The sequence below is a fragment of the Aedes albopictus genome, chromosome 3 (genome assembly GCF_035046485.1).
Source record: "Aedes albopictus strain Foshan chromosome 3, AalbF5, whole genome shotgun sequence".
Classification (NCBI taxonomy): domain Eukaryota; kingdom Metazoa; phylum Arthropoda; class Insecta; order Diptera; family Culicidae; genus Aedes; species Aedes albopictus.
The window spans coordinates 165,351,082-165,369,003 of record NC_085138.1 but is presented as its reverse complement, the minus strand read 5'-3'; the positions used below and the strand labels follow the sequence as shown (position 1 = coordinate 165,369,003).

At 43.1% G+C, this 17,922-nt stretch overlaps 1 protein-coding gene across 4 annotated transcripts in view; it reads right to left on the bottom strand.

The window, feature by feature from the left end:
- The window catches only part of LOC109402771 (SH2B adapter protein 2), a 561,576-nt gene that overhangs the window by 293,926 nt on the left and 249,728 nt on the right, over positions 1 to 17,922 (bottom strand). The window lies entirely within an intron of this gene.

Genomic DNA, 17,922 nt, shown 5'->3' with positions numbered 1-17,922 from the left:
ACATTTTCAGAAAAAAATCTGGAATAGTTTCTTAAGGCATCGCTGAAAGTTTCCCTAGAGGAATTTCGTGAATTTTTTTTGAAAAAAAATGGAGGAATTTCAGAAGTAAATCATGCAAGATCCTTTGAAAAAAATCTTCGAGGAGTTTGTGGAGAAATTTATGAATAAATATTTAGAGGAATTTCTGAAATAATCCCAGGGAAAATTTCTCAAACAATCTCTGAAATGATTTGTGAAAAATCATGAAGAATTGGTAAAGCATTTCATGCCAGATTTCATAAAAGAATTCTTTGTGACACTTCTGGAGGAACACATGGAATAGTTTCTGAAATAATCTGTAACTTGATGTTTGTTTTTACCCTTCTTACACCCATAAGAAGGGTATAAATATCGCTCGAAAAACCGACTTTCGATCCGAGGCCCGGAGGGCCGAGTCTCATATACCAATGAACTCAGCTCGACGAACTGAGCAAATGTCTGTATGTGTGTGTGTGTGTGTATGTGTGTATGTGTGTGTGTGTGTATGTGCGTTACAAAAAAAAGTCACGCACGTTTCTCAGCCGTCTGTCAACCGATTTGAGTTCTCTTGGAAGCAAATGAAAGCTACTACATCCTAGTAGAACGCTATTGAATTTTTTTTCGATTGGACGTTTGGTTACCGAGATATCTCTCGAAGAGTACTTATGAGTCATACTTCTAAACTTTTTAAGATTTTTAACCAAGTGTATCATAATGAATATTCCGGCCGTTTGTCAATCGATTTAAGTTCTCTTGGCACCAAATGAAAGCTACAGCATCCTAGTAGATCACCCAGAAATTTTATTTCGATTGGACATTTGGTTACAGAGATATCTTTCGAAGAGTACTTAGGATTTATACCACTAAACTTTTTGAGATTTTTGACCAATTGTATAATAATAAATATCTTAGCCATCTGTCAACCGATTTCGGTTACCCTGGCACCAAATGAAAGCTACAACATTCTAGTAGAACCCTATACAATTTCATTAGGATTGGACTTTTGATTACCGAGATATCTTTCAAAGAGTACTTGGGAGTAATACAGGTTAACTTTTTGAAAGATTTTAGACCAAGGGTACCATAATAAATATCTCAGCCATCTGTCAACCGATTTGGGTTCTCTAAGCACCAAATAAAAGCTACAATATCCTTGTATAAGGCCCTGAAATTTTATTTCGATTCGACATTTCATTACTGAGATATCTTACGAAGAGTATTTCAATAAATTCTTTTTTATTATTATATTCACTTGTTATCTTGCATTAGTTTTTCACCAGTCTATGGGAAATTATTTTTCAATAAATAATGCTGATCTCATACAAAGTGTATTCTAGCAGGTTATTGTTTTCAACAAAATTATAATTAACAAATTACAAATACACAGGAATTTTATGAAAACTAACAATATGTTAAATGAAAGCTTTGAATTTATATATTGTGGGAAAAATGCAATAACCGGACAGCCAAAATAACTAGTTAATGCCAAAACTGATTAACTTAGTAGATATGTCATTTTTGTCCTTTTTACACCATAACCATGAATACCAAGTACTTCGGAGCTAAGGGGCTGTCCATAAACCACGTGGTCATTTTTTTGGGACTTTTTAAACCCCCCTCCCCCCCCCCCGCGTGGTCATTGGTCCATACAAAAATTTTTATTTGTCCATACAAAATGGTCATTGGCTGAACCCCCCCCCCCTCCCCCCCCCCCTCATGACCACGTGGTTTATGGACAGCCCCTAATTCATTCGACTGATTAAGAGATATTAGACAAAGTGCATCTCGCTGATTTTCTTATCCATTTGTTAATCAGTTCAAGATTATTTGGCAGTTAACAAAAGATACAATATTCCAGAATATGAAAGCTATTTTTTTAACATTCCATATAAGATTCTAGGAGGTGTCTGGCATTTCTGGTAAGTCCATGGTCTGATGCTATTTTGGGAACCAATTCACTAGATGTCAAATCCACAATATTTTCTAGAACTTTTGGTCAATCACACAAAATAAATTTGCTTAATACGCATAATTCAACAATATTTTTAATAAGTGTAAGAAGGGTTCTGTTCACCATAGGTGGATTAAATCGGGTTTTTTTTTTTTTTTTGGAGACCGTCGCAGTAATGTGTAATCACTTGTTCATAGCCATCGCTAGAACAGAAGCGGGTTGAAAAATCCATTTCCCTTACTTCCTACTTTCACAGCACAGTGTTAATCTATCAGACAACGCCTACGAGTTATGCAATGAAGCGAACTGTGCCGTATTATCTCTAGAGTAATGAATACACTAATCTTTCTCGTAACACCTGACATCATCGCACCAATGTGTGAACCCTCTGCCAACCATATCCCACCAACAATCCGTCATCCGCATGAATCCGAGTGTAGTAAATCAAAATGCACGAATTTTCACTAGTATACAATTCAAACAAACGTTATGCCAAGAGCGAAAAAAAAAACTTGGGATTTCTTTATGAGTTCCTCCAGGCCCAGGATCACCTTTAGAAATTCTGCGGGAACTTCTCCAGGAATTTCTCCTTCGTGAATTCCTCCATGGACGTCTTGCGGGGTTCCGATAGTGATTGTTTCATGACTCATTTCCACGAAATGAGTCGCGAATTTCTCCCACGATTCCTTTAGAAATATTCAGAAATATTTCTGCAAGGATGTACCGACAAATTCTTCAAAGATTTCAATATGGATTCCTTCAATAATTCCTTTAGAGATTTCACCAGACATTACTCTAGTAATTTTCCTGGGATGAGCTTCCTTCAGTGGTTGTTTCAATGCTTTATTTCGAGGATCCTTTCAGGTATTTCTGCAGGTATTCTCTCAAAACGATTTTTCATGGATTTCTGGATTTCTCTGTAAATTCTTTTAAAAGTTCTGTCAGAGTTTGCTCCAATAATTCCATCTGGAATTATTCGAAATGATTCAGAAGGATTTTTTTCCAGAAATTCTTTCAGAAAATTTTGCCAGATATTATTCAAAATGAATCTAGGAATTCCTTAAACATTTTGTACAAAAAATCCTTTAAAAAAATCATCAAAGGATTTCCCTAACAATTCATCCAGAAATTACTACAGACATGAATTCTATCAGATTTTTTCCAGGGATTTCTACAGAAATTCTCCCAGGAATTCTCCTGGAAAGATAGATCTTAAGCTCTCTAAGGATTTAAGAAAGCTCAGCTCTTTAAGGATTTCCTAAAGAATCCCTGATGGGATCACTCCCGAGATTCCTCACGGAATTACTCCAGGGCTTCCTCCAGGAATTGTTTAAGGATTCTCTTAGGAATTCCTCTTGGCATTGCTTCCGGGATTCCTCCTGGGGCTAATCCTGGGGTTTCTTTAAGAGCTGCTACAGGGATTCCCCAATGCACTTTTCATAGGATTCCCTAAGTATTTCTCCAAGAATCCTTTCTGCGATCTCTCCAGTACTTTCTAGAATTTCTTCAAAAACTCCACCTGAGATTCCCTCAGGAATTCCTACTGGGATTTTTCCGGAATTCTTCCTGAGATTCTTCCAGTAATTCCTCCAGAAATTCATCCAAGGATTCTTTTCAGGAGTTCGTCCAGGGTTTCTCTGGGAGTTCCTGTAGGGATTCCTTTAAGAATACCTCCAGGGATTCCCCCTGGAATTCGTTCAGAGATTCCTCCAGGAATTCCTCAAGAGATTTCTCTAGGGACTTCTCCAGGAATTCCACAAGGGATTCTTCCAGGAATTCCTCTAGACATTCCTCCAGGCATTTCTCTAGGCATTTCCAGGATTTCATCCAGGAATTTCTCCTGGAGGAACTCCCCCAGAAATTCTTCCAGGAATTACCTCAGCATTTTCTTCAGGAATTAATCTGGTAATTGACTCAAGAATTGCTTCAATAATTACTTCAGAAATTTCTTCGACAATTCCTCCAGCATTTTTTTTCAGAAATCCTTCAGGGATTCCTTCAGAAATTCTTCCACGAATTTCTCCAGGATTTCCTACAGGAATTTTTCTAGCGATTCCTCCAGGAGTTTATCAAGGATTTTCTTCTCTCGAAATAAAATTCCTACCGGCATTCCTCCAGGAATTTCTCTATGCATTCTTTCCTCGAAACAGGAATTCCCTCAGGGATACCCCTAGAAACTCCTCCAGAAATTCCTCCAGTAATTGTTTTAGGGATTCCTCCAGGAAATTCTCCATGATTTCTTTCAGGGATTCCTCCAGAGATTCCTCCATGAATTCTTTCAGACATTCATCCAGGAATTCCTTTAGGGAATTTTCCGCGAATTTCTCCAAGGATTCCTCCAGGGCTTGCTCCAGGAATTCCTCCAGAAATTACTCTAGGAATTCCTCCAGGACTTTGTCCAGGAATTTCTTCTGAAATTTATCCAGGCATTTCTCTCAAAAATCCTCCAGCGGTTCCTCCAGGATTTTCTCCAAGAATTCATCCTGGGATTCCTCCACGAATTCATGCAGGAATTTCTCCAGGGATTCCTTCAGGCATTTTTTCAGGTATTTCTTCAGAAATTCCTCTATGGATTCTTCCAAGAATTCTTTTGGGGATTTCTTCAGGAACTCATCCTAGGAATGCGCCAGAAATTTGTCCAGAAGTTCCTCCAGGCATTCCTCTAGGATTTCCTCCATGAATTGCTTCTGGGGTTATTCCAGGATATCCTTCAGCAATTTCTCCAATAATTCTTCCAGAAATTCCACCATGGATCCACTCTAAGAATTCCTCCTAGAATTTCTCAAGCGATTTCTTCAGAAATTTCGCCAGAAATTCATCCAAGAATTCCTCCAGGAATTTAACCAGGAACTCCTCCAGAGATTCCTCCTAGAACTCATCTAGAAATATCTGAAGAAATTCCTCCAGGGATTCCTCCAAGAATACCTCTAAGCATTTATCGAAAAATTCCTCCAGAAATTCCTTCAGGGATTTTTCCAGGGTTTTCTCCAGGAATTCCTCCAAAGATTCCACCCTGAATTTTTCCAGAAGTTCCTCTAGGTATTCCTCTAGGATTTGCTCCAGAGATTCCTACATAAATTTCTTCACGGATTCCACCAGGAATTCCTCCAGAATTTGCTCTAGAAATGCGTCCAGGGATTTCTCCAAGAATGTCTCTAGAGATTTCTTCAAGAATTCTTCCAGGAATTATTCTTCCAGGGATTCCTCCAGAAATTCCTCCAGGGATTCCACCAGTAATTCGTCCAGAAGTTGCTAAAGGGATTCCTCCATCATTTCCTTCGGAAATTTCTCCATAAATTGCTTCACAGAGTCTACCAAGAATTCCTCTAGATATCCTGCAGAGATTCTCACAAAAAAAAAAGATTTTAGAAATTCTAAGATGAATTCATCAAGAAACTTAAAAGAAATGACCCAAAATCCTGAAAAGGGTAGCTTAGAACCCTAAGAAGGATTACTCCAGAACCCTGAGAAAGGTTCCCTCAAAATATTGGGCGGGATTGCCAAAGAAACCTGAGATATACTCTCACAGAATTCTGGGAGATAGGATTTCCCCAGAATCCTAAGAAGAATTCCTTCAGGATCCTTTGAGTATTCTCCCAGAATTTCTTCAAAATCCTGGATGGATTCCTTTAGAATGCTGAGAATAACAGAATACCGAAAGGAATTTCCCAGAATTCTACGAGTGATTGGGAAGGGAAAGGGATTGTCCTAGAACTCTGATAGTGATTCCTCAAGAATACTTTAAATTATTACACCAGAATCTCAAGAGAATCTTCCCATAATCATGTCAAGGATTTTCCCTAAGAAGAATTTTCCCAGGATCCTGAAAGAATAACTCTGAGACAAAGTGCCCAAGAATCCCAAGGATTTCTCCAGAATCATGATGACCCAGGTGATTACCCCAAAAAGCCGAATTTTCAGAGAATCTTGGGAAGTGTACCCACAGAATACTTAAAATCTTAAGAGAATCTTACGCAGAATCCTGAGAAAGATGCCTCTAGAATCCTGTATGGGATTCCCCCAGAATCTTAAGAAATAATCCCCCAGAATTCCGAGAGGAATTTCGCCACAATTCTGATAATGCTGCGTACATGATTCTCCTAGAAGTCTAGGAGGAGTTCCTGAGAATGCTGAGAAAGATTTCCCCAGAATTCTGACTTGGAACCTCAGTGAGGATCCTACAGAATCCTTAAAGGAATCAACTCAGATCATCCAAAAATTTCTTAGAATTCTGAAAGGGATTTCACCCTTGTTAGGGTACCCTGGTAGGGAATACCCTAAAATCCTGAAATGAATTTCCTTAGAATCCAGAGATTCCCTAGAATTCTAATAGGTATTCCCATATAATACAGCCGAGAAAAATTACTCCAGAATTTTTAAAGGGACTACTCCATAATACTGAGGGTTCCTTCAAAAATCTGTGAGAAATTCCTTCAAAATGCTGAAAGTTATCACACCATTATCCTGACAAACTTTATCCCAAAAAAAGAGAGAAAGACTCTTCCAATAGGAATTCTAACTGAATTCTATTAAGGATTTCCCTAGAATCCTAGGAGAGATTACTCCAGTTTTCTGACATGAATTCTCTCAGTATCTTTAGAGGAATTGTTCCAGAATCTTGATGAATTTCCTCAGATTCCCGAGATGGGTTCTCCTTGAATCCTGTAATAGGTTGTCTCAGAATCTAGTGATGGATTGCCTCAGAATCCGGAGAGATGTTTTTCCTCGGGATTCTCCCAGCATGCTTAGACGGATATCTCCAGAACTCCTTGGCGGATTCTCCTAGAATCCTGAGAGAAATTCTCCTGTAGTATAGAAAGACATCCCGTTAGAATCCTGAAAGAGATTGCCCCAGAACCCTGAGAGGGATCCTAGGAGGGGATCTTCCACATTATTAGGAAAAATTTGTCTAGAATACTGAGAGGGGATTCTAAAAAAAGTGTTCGGAACCAAGAGATGGACTGAGAAGGATGCGCTAGAACCCTGAAAGGGACTCTCTGGACCATAAAAAGCATTCCTCCAGAATCCTAAGAAAGATTCACTTAGACTCCTGGGTGAGATTTCCCAGAGAACCTGTGATATACAGGTATACCTCGATTTAGTTGATCCTAGATTATGTAGACCCTCGATTTTATGTACATTTTTTAATGGTAAAATTCTTCAGCGCACTCTAAAAAAAAAGAAATTTAATATTTTTGAATCGAAAGAAAAATCGAATGTAAAAAATCGATTCGGTCGATTTTGTGGGACTTCAACATTGATTCAACATCAACATTCAATATCAATTCAAAATTTCTCAATGCTAGCTCGCACCCCAGCCCCCTTCCCCCTGAACGAAAAGCTGGCTACGCCCTTGCTCGATGTTAAATGCGATAACCACCAACTGGGGATTCCAACACGTGCAATCGCGTATAGGTGAGTGGGACCATCAAAGCAGGGCTTCTCATTTGGGGACATTTGCGCAACAACTCAGTTAATTTTAAGCCAATAGACCTAATTTTTGTACGCGGTGAAATGCCAATAGTATCCAGCAGTGAACAAAAATTCAAGTAAATTGTTTTTGACAGAAAAATAGCGAAAAAGTGTCCAAAGTACCAGCCTATTTGGTGATACTAGCAAAAAAAAAATTTAACCGTGGCATATCTTCGGTCTTCGTTTTCAAGAGAGATCGCGATGATAGAATTAAGATCAACAATCCACGTTGCACCGATAAGGCGCCTGTCAATTAAATTCCAAGATCCGAATCAGAATGACAGTCAAATGTACCTCTGTAAAAACTCCAGAACCTGTTATCGATCTTTACAGATTTTCCAAATGGACTTAACTTTTACGTCGGATGTCTTACGCTTCCGTTTCGTTAACAGTGTTAAGGAAACATAAGTTAACAGAAAGCAAAGTAATTTCTGCCGAATCGCTCAATGCAGTGCTTATGCTGACGAGGTAGCTTTTTTATTCGATGGAACGGCAGCAGGAAACCCGACAGTGTTAATATTTGCACGTTTAATAAGGCCATCTATCCAATAATCCTCTCAGGAGCCACCATATCATCTGTCTCATTGTTGGCGAATTCGAGCAAGGCAAGGTTCGTCTAGGAAGAAAGTGGCTTCACAATATATCAAGTAGTCAATGAATTCGCTTAGGGGCCATCTATAAAGGACGTACCATTTAAGGGGAAGAGGTGAGTTTCTGTTTGCCACGAACCGTTAAATGTAGAAGTGCATTTCCAGCAAAGCACATACATTGAAGTGCATATTGAGTACATGCAAGTAACTTTCACGGTTGTTAAATTATTTTCAAAACTGAACAACTTTCCAGCAGGTGACGTCCTGTTGATGGGTAACAGCGGCTCGTTACAAGCAAATTACTAACAGCATGGTTCTTTTCAGCGAAATTGTGCATTTCGTGAATTGGTGCTGTGCTCATCGAAATGAAAGAGCAACATGCCACCACCCAGGCTCATAATCATCATCACCGAATCAACACTATTGCCAATCCGCTGCGCTACTTACTGACTGCACATGCTGCAGTCAGTCAGTTCCAGTGCACGGTTTACGGTTTACGCCGCCACCGAGCCGTGTGTGTGTCCATCTCATCAGGCTTTCATGCATATGCAGCACCGGTAGTGGCCTGCGAAAAGCGTGCAAATGTGCACTTTATAGACAAATGGGCGCAAACGTGTGCTATTTCGTTATAGGTATATGCAGATATAGACACTCACTCTCGGTATATCTACAGCAGACCACATGCAAACAGAACTGCACTGATTTCGCGCGAAGATCCAACCGTCGTCGTCGCGTTGATGTGTGTCGGTCGGTCGGTCCAGTCCAGAGTATGGCCGGTGGCGGGTCCCACCGACCGTCACGCCCGCTATACCTACCAAAAGTGTGAATGCATAATAATGTTCAATTATTTATTATACACACACGGCGCTTAACAACGAACTCACGGTTCGTGACCACCGCCAACTACCACATGAATCAGAAATCCGTCCAAGAGTGAAGCTTCTATATTTATGCATGTGTAGCGTAGGGTGACCCGTTCTTAACGATTTGAAAAACTTTTTTGGAGTAAACAAAAAGTTATAATTCTACTTGAAAAAAACTTCGGAGCCAGGTGTCGTATTTAAACTAGTACTAGAATCTGGAAGTAGCATCCAAGAATCCTGCACATCGGTAAAAGCCACCCAACTGGCACAATTGAACGCGTTCCTTTTACATCCAGAGCCACTTCTGCACATGAGCGAATCCCTCTTCGACTTCCCTCCCTGGAAGCCGAACTGGTTAGAGATCATTTACATACTCGGTGTACCGCAACATTCTATTGAGGATGATCTTTTCGAGCACCTTCCCCGTCGTGTCAATCAAGCATATTGGTCTATATGCCTACGGGTCTCCGGGTGGTTTCCCCGCCCTTGGCAATAGTAACAGGCTCTGCCTCTTCCAAGCTTCTGGGAAAATTCCCTCGTCCAGGCATTTCTGCATAGCCGACCTGAACATCTCGGGAGCCTCCCTCTGCAATAGCTACTTTTAAGGCCAGGTTCGGAACTCCGTCAGGACCTGGGGCCTTACCTACGCTAAGGGACTTTGCCATTCCCTCAAGTTCCACATCGGTGACCCTCTCCTCATCGCCAGCCCTAGTCCCCGGCTGTCCTACGAAAGGAAGCCAAGGACTAGGATCATGACGCGGAAAAACCCCTCCATGATCCCCTCCAACATCTCTGCAGATTGCTCTGTAGGAGCCATTACACCTCTTGTCTTGGACATCACGATCCTGTAGGCATTACCCCACGGGTTCGCATTGGCACTCTGACAGAGACCCTGAAAGCAGGCCTTTTTGCTTACTCTTATCTCGGTCTTCAGTGCGGCTTTTGCAGCGGCGAATACCACCCGCCGTTCGTGTCGCTCTTCTTCTGTTCGTGCTCGCTGTATCCGCCGCCTAGCCCGTAGGCAGACGCGGTACAGATCCGCAATCGCTTGAGTCCACCAGTAAGCCGGTGGCATCCTATTTCTAGGGTGGACTCGCCTAGGCATGGTCGCATCACACGCACTCGAGATTGAGCACCGCTACCTGCTCGTCACCGACTACACCAAATAGGCTTCGCTCACGGCGGAGCGCCTCCCTAAATACCCCTTCGTCGAAATATGATGTCTTCCACCTGCGAGGGCTTGGCCTTGGCCTAAGTGCCTCTTCCTCTACCCGCTGCCTGCTGTTGTTGTAGTCGATACTGTAGCGAACCGCCAGGTGATCGCTATGAGTGTAGCCATCGTCTACCCTCCAGTTCAAACTATTTGTTAGGTCTGGAGCCAGATCAACGTCTAGCATCACTTGATGCACTTAGCAGGATTTTTTTTTTTTCTTCTAAACCATAGGGGGATAATCTGCTCAACAGACACTCTAACAGAAGGTTAGGGTAGTGTAGTTCTGAGGCCGTCTTCTACAACAAAAGTAAAAGACAGGACTACCCTCTCCTCGTACCCACTAAACCATTCCTATGGTCGCCAAACCCTACGTCTCTCCGGAACCACCAAGAAGGTATTGCTTCAGAGAGGGGCTAGTGCACATCGCACCCACAAGGTTAGCTGCGTAGCCTGCAGCAACGAACATCGATGACTCGCTTTGGAGAGTCCATCACGGTAGCATGCTGGCGCTTAGCCAGTTTCCCGAGTGGTCCTCGCCACTCCCTTTGTCCTCGGAAGGCGGGCAGGGTCAACCCCGCCCGCGCCCTACTGCTGAGCGGACATCAAGAACTGATGCCCACATGCAACCCGATCTGACCTGCCCGCAAAGGAAGGGTATCACTACCCTTCAGGCCCTATCAGATGCATCCGTAGGTTGCAGACAGCAGGGTCTCACCTACCCCGACCCTTGCCGGGGACTCCTTTCCAACCGCGGGCTCAGATCCAACCCAGTAGACCGACGCCACGACAGCACCGCTACCGGGACTTCCTCTCCGCGGCCACATAATCGCTGTAAGGGTCGATCTCGACCGCAAGGCACCGGTATGACCTACGAAGCCGACTCCGAACCCCTGGACCACCTCTTGTACTGCATCTAGCCGCCGTTTCCTCTAAACCATTGCACACTGGGCATTCGGGAGAATCCGCAGTGTCTCTTGTGCCGCGCATTTCGAAGCACTCCATGTCTTCACTAATAAGGATGCTGATAGGCACCATACCAGTAATGACGCAAAGAGCGACACGGTACGGTACGCGCTCGTAACCCTCAGGCACATAAGCCTGTAAGTACTTTCCAGCTTCCGTCGGTAGCATTTAGTACTTAGCGCAGTGCCCCACGCCGGGCTGCCATTCCTAAGTATGGACGTAGCAACACTAGCCAGAAGCTTGCGCTTACTGGCGTACACCGCAGAGCTATTGGACATCATCCAGGACAGTGCCGCAATAGCTGTGGAGGCTCTTTTACAGACATAGTTGACGTGGCTACCGAAGGTAAGCTTATTGTCGATCATCACGCCCAAGTGTTTGACGGAGCGCTTTGACAGGATAGTGCACTCACCTACACTGATCTCCGCCTGATGCTCCGACTTCCGGTTGTTAACAACCGTCACCTCAGTCTTGTGGTGAGCCAGCTTCAGTTTCCTGGACCGCATCCACGCCTCCACAACCTTGATCAAGTGGTCGGTAATCATTTTCACCGGTAATCAATATCGACGCCATTTTTACGGACCCATCCACAACCAAATTGCTGTTACCGGCGATTACTCGGTATGGGTCCGCTATAATGGCGATATCCGTCCCCCACTCAGAAAACGCCAGACAAAGCAGTTGCTGAGTTGCGTCACAGTGGTTCAGGTTCAGTTGGGTTACCTACACTGTGATTCGTCAGCTGTGGCTCTGCTGAAGGCCGGGCACCTTGGACCTCCCGTTCGTGGATTTCCCGGAACAAATCAAACACTTGGGTGGAATCGTACAACATTGGCCCTTATTGCTTTCGCCGCTTCATCAACTACATAGTTTGCTCCTGTCCGGGCTTTTGCAGTCCCATGACTTGTGCCATGGATCCAGACACCTGACGCAAAACTCCGGTGGCTCATGAAAGGGCAGATGGCATATAAACCAGCCCACCTTGATATTCCCTACTTCAACGGACTTTTTTACGTCCGCCACAGGTAGCTGAACCAAAGGCTACCTGTGTCCCTACCGGCCCCTTCCGTAGCCTAACGGCTGCGGTGGCCACCTGCACTTCGCACTGTTGCCGCAGTGCCGTAACGAGCTCTTCCACTTCGGTGACCTCGTCTAGGTTTTCCACCTTCAAGAGTCGCCTCTTGCGTAAGAGAACCCAAACCTCTACACCTTCGCCATGGACCACTTCCGCCAGACTTTTGTAGGCGGCGCCTTTACGCTCCTTGTCGCGCTTGAGCTCGAGGATCAACTCGCCCGTACGAGTACGACCAATACTGCGCACGTCGGCTCCCAGATCCACGAGCTTGGCGTCGCTTCGCATCGCCTTTAATGCGTCCGAGTACTTAGACTGTTCGGTCTTGATGACGAGCGCGTCGCCTTTCTCGCGCTTGACGCCTACCTTCCTACGGCTAGCGGTGTCTTTTTCTTCCTCTTTCGCTCAACTATGGTCCAAGCTGTAATAATGAGCTGGAACAGCCTAAATAGAATTCTTACTTAACTCTTTAAAGCTGGGATATTTCCTAGCTTCATTATACAGCCATTCCATAGAAAAACGATATAGTGCATCTCCGATTGTCGTGAAACTTGGTGGGCTTGTAGTTCCTCGGAAATAATTAGACCCGTATTTTTTTATTTCGTCATTAGGGTGACCAATTTTCATATAGGGTGGTCCAAAAAATTAAAGTTTTTCAAAACTAAAAATTTAAAAAAAATCGTAACTTTTGAACCAGACCGATTTTAAACCTCTTTTTTTTTTTGAAAGCTATTGAATTGTAATTTTCAGGAAAAATATGTTAAAGGGGCTAAAATGTAAAGAGTACTATAAAAAATGCAAATATATTAGTTTTTTCACGTTTTCAAGGTCTCGGGACCAAAAAGGTACCCTGGTTTAATAATTTTATCTCATTCCTTACCGATCGTTTGAAGCAGCCGGTCGTGTGTACCGTGTCTGAATCGCAGTCAATCGCTTTGTAGCCGGTGGAGTTTTTTTGCCCACCTAGTGGTTTTTTATATCGCGAGTTATTTATCCTACCGAGGACGAAGACGATTGTCTTGGGCGATCCGCGATCGCGGGAAGGAAGCAGGCATTGGAATAGTGCACTGTGCAACAGAAATTTAATTACCCACGCCATCAATAGCGGGCCCGACATAAACGGCGGCGCGCGGCGGCGGCGGTGACGAGTGTGACGGGTGATACAAAAGCAGCAGCAGCGTTTTGTCTGTGCATCCGAGGCATCACCAACAAACAGCTATCTATACACTCGATAAGTATAATCGATATTCGATCTCGTTTTGTGTTGTCCCATTCCTCCGCTCATCACGTCATCACGTGTTAGTTGTTTGTCCACTTTGCAATAACAGTGGGCTGAGGCTCAACAGTGGGCTGAGGCCAGAGTGAGCAATTGTAAAATTTTTTCTCTTTATATATATATTTTTTCTTGTGAATTTTTTTTTTTTTTTTGCCGGTTTTTTTTTTCTTCTTATTAGCTAACGTTCCACACAGAGTGTGTTAAAATATAAACCAATTTTGTATTAATTCTTCTCCTGTGCATGGATGAATCCAATGGAGGCGAAACGCCTCCCAATGATATCATTGCTCGTACGCGGTTTTATCAGCCATCTTCGCCTGGGCCTTGGGTTGTCTATTTCCGGCGCAAATGCAAACCATTGAATATGCTTTCGATTTCTCGAGAGCTGACGCGTAAGTATCCTGGGACCGTTGTTCACCAAGTGAAAGCATCCAAGCTGCGTGTTACCGCACCTAGCTACAAAGCAGCAAATGAAATTGCTCAACACGAAGCGTTTACTGTTGAATACGTGGTCTATGTACCAGCACGAGAAGTGGAGGTGGAGGGGAAGATCCTCGACGAAATGCTGACATGTGAGGACATCAAGACCGGCTTTGGTCGATTCAAAAATAGGTCAATTCCTGATGTGGCTATCCTAGACTGTAAACGCTTATCTAAGGCTTCCATGGAAGGAAATAAAAAGGTGTACTCGCCTTCAGCGTTTTTTCGAGTGACTTTTCCAGGTTCCGTCCTCCCGGAATTTGTTGTAATCGATGGTGGTTTTTACCCAGTGCATCTTTTTAGGCCGAAGGTTTTTAATTGTACCAAATGCAAGCAGTTTGGTCACAGTGATAGCTTTTGCGACAACAAGCCCCGTTGTGGCAAATGCAACCAAGCTCATTTGGAGGACTCTTGCACACAGGAAGCGGAAAAATGTAGCTACTGTGGTGGAGATCCACATGACTTGCAAGTTTGCCCGGCTTACAAAAGACGCATTCGAAATGAGAGTCGCTCTATCATAAGGCGCTCCAAACAGACATATGCGGAGATGGTGAAATCTTTTAAAACACCAGATTCCGTGTCTGAATCAGCTGTCCCAGTTGAAAATCCCTATCAGGAGTTGTCTTCCGATGATCAGGACGATGGCGAAACTGATGAGGGTGGATCTCTATCGGAGGTACACGCACCTGGAAAAAGGAAGTCATCATCTTCCCCGGGATTGCGCCGAAAGGTCTTTTTGAAGTCTTCCCTCAAAAGTTTGCCTAATGTCAAAGGAGGCGGGGTAAATTTAAAAACTCCGAATAATCAGGTTCCTTTAGCTTCAGATCCATGTTGTAGCAAGAATCTGTCATCCCCGTCTCCGCCTGTTAAATACACTTCAAAGACAAATATTCGACAAGGTAGCAAGAAAAAAGCTACCAAAGTTCCTCGCACTTCAAGCAAGCCTCCTAGACCCAAGCGAGGACTGTTTACTTTTAGGGTTCTCGTGGATCGCTTATATAATGCCCTCAGCCTTCCAGAAACATTTAGAGGCATTATTGATATGTTTATACCCACAGTAGAAGAATATCTTCGGAATCTGACACAATCATGGCCCCTCCTTGCTGCGATCATATCTTTCGATGGATAATTCATCAAGTGAGGTACAAGATATGATCACTGTGCTACAGTGGAACTGTCATAGTCTAAAACCTAAATTAGACCTGTTTAAGTTTTTGATTCACAACTCTGACTGTGATATATTTGCCCTTTGTGAAACATGGCTTTCTTCTGAAGATGAACTCAACTTCCACGATTTTAACATTATACGCCAGGATCGAGATGACCATTATGGAGGGGTTCTTTTGGGGATCAAAAAGACTTACTCATTTTATAGAATTCCAATCGCGACTCATCCTGGCGTAGAAATCGTCGCTTGCCAAATAAACGTAAAGGGTAAAGAACTTTGCGTAGCTTCCGTTTACATTCCTCCAAGAATTGCAATTAACCGCCGTCATCTTTGGAATGCGGTTGCTGCACTATCACATCCAGTTTTAATTCTGGGTGATATGAACGCACATGGTACAGGGTGGGGCGAACCATGTGACGATAATAGAGCGGCCATTTTCTATGATTTGTGCGACGATTTCAATTTGAACATTTTAAATACAGGTGAAGTGACACGTATTGCATCTGACGGCAAAGAAAGTCGTCTCGACCTATCACTGGGGTCAAGTTCACTATCATTCGATTGCTTGTGGAAGGTAATCGAGGATCCTCATGGTAGTGATCACTTGCCCATTATAACCACCATAAAGCATAATAGTGAAAGGTCAGACCAACCAATTCAGGTTCCTTTTGACCTCACAAGGAATATCGATTGGCAAAAATATGCAGAAGCGGTATCTTTTGGCATCGAATCATTCAACCCCCTCCCACCTTTGGATGAATATCGATTCCTATCAGAACTGATATACAAGAGTGCATTAGAATCACAAAAACGACGAGTTCCAAGTGCAACTTTCAAAAGAAGACCCGCCACACTAGGCTGGGATGATGATTGCACCCAGTTGTATCTTAAAAAATCTGATGCTTTCAAAGCTTTTCGTAGGCATGGTACTTCAGATCTTTTTCAAGAGTATGCTAAGCTCGAAAGACAGCTGAAGAACCTGCTGAAAGCGAAGAAGCGTAGTTATTGGCGACACTTCATTGAGGGCCTCTCTAGAGAAACTTCAATGACAACGCTTTGGAGAGTGGCTCGCAACATGCGAAACCGCTCTTCTTCTAATGAGAGTGACGAATACTCCAACCGTTGGATATTTAGCTTCGCGAAAAAGGTCTGCCCAGACTCAGTCCCAGCACAACCGATTTCTTGGGAAACATCCTCAGGAGACGGTTCTCTGGACAGACCATTCACTATGCTGGAATTTTCTATGGCTCTTCTTTCATCAAACAATTCCGCTCCGGGACGCGATATGATCAAGTTCAATCTTCTCAAAAATCTCCCAGATATCGCGAAAAGACGATTACTGGACCTGTTCAACTCATTGATGGAGAATAACATTGTTCCGCCAGAATGGAGACAGGTCAAAGTAATAGCTATTCAAAAGCCTGGTAAACCAGCGTCTGATCATAATTCATACCGCCCAATTGCTATGTTATCATGTTTAAGGAAATTGTTAGAAAAAATGATCCTATCACGACTCGACCATTGGGTTGAATCGAATGATTTGCTTTCAAATACACAGTTCGGGTTTCGCAAGGGCAAAGGAACAAACGATTGTCTAGCGTTGCTTTCAACAGATATTCAACTGGCCTTTGCGGAAAAGGAGCAACTGGCTTCAGTTTTCTTGGATATTAAGGGCGCCTTTGATTCAGTTTCCATAGGAATATTGTCAGAAAAACTGCACAATAGTGGACTTCCAGGAATTTTAAATAATTTCTTGTATAATTTGTTGTCAGAAAAACATATGAGCTTCAATCTCGGACAACTGACAACTTCCAGAATTAGTTACATGGGCCTACCCCAAGGCTCATGTTTAAGTCCCTTGCTTTATAATTTTTACGTGAAAGACATTGATAGTTGCTTGGAAGGACAATGCACGCTAAGACAACTTGCAGATGATGCTGTGGTTTCTCTAAAAGGCCCACATGCAGAAATGTTGCAAAGACCATTGCAAAATTCTCTAAATAATCTGACAATCTGGGCAAGAGATTTGGGGATCGAGTTTGCTCCGCAAAAAACTCAATTGGTTGTGTTTTCTAGAAAGCGGAACCCAGCCCAACTGAAACTCAATCTTTTGGGAATAGAAATCGACCAGTCTTTGACTTCGAAATACCTTGGGGTCTGGTTTGATTCAAAAGGCACTTGGGGTACCCAAATCAAGTATTTGGTGCAAAAATGTCAACAAAGGATCAATTTTCTACGCACAATTACCGGAACATGGTGGGGTGCTCACCCGGAAGACCTCATAAAACTTTACAAAACGACTATTCTCTCTGTCCTCGAGTATGGCTCTTTCTGCTTCCACTCAGCAGCAAACTGCCACCTAATAAAGTTGGAACGAATTCAATACCGTTGTTTGCGTATTGCTCTCGGTTGTATGCACTCAACGCATAATGCGAGCCTAGAGGTCCTGGCAGGGGTGAAACCTCTCCAGAACCGATTCTGGGAGCTCTCGCTAAGGTTACTTATCAAGTGTGGAGTGAGCAACACACTTGTCATTGAAAACTTCGAAGAAATGCTCAGTCTGAACACTCAATCAAAATTCATGAGAATCTATCTGTTCTACATGTCATCTGACATAAGCCTACCAAGTTATAATCCTCCCCGTGTACACTTCACTAATGACAGTTCCTCTGTTAAATACGATCTGTCCATGAAACAAGCTATTCATGGAATACCAGATCAACTTCGATGTCTATCTATTCCTCGCATTTTTAACGAAAAGTACCAAAATGTCAATTCCTGTAAGAGATTCTTCACTGATGGGTCTCGCATAAATGGATCCACTGGTTTCGGTGTCTTCAATGAAAATTTCACCGC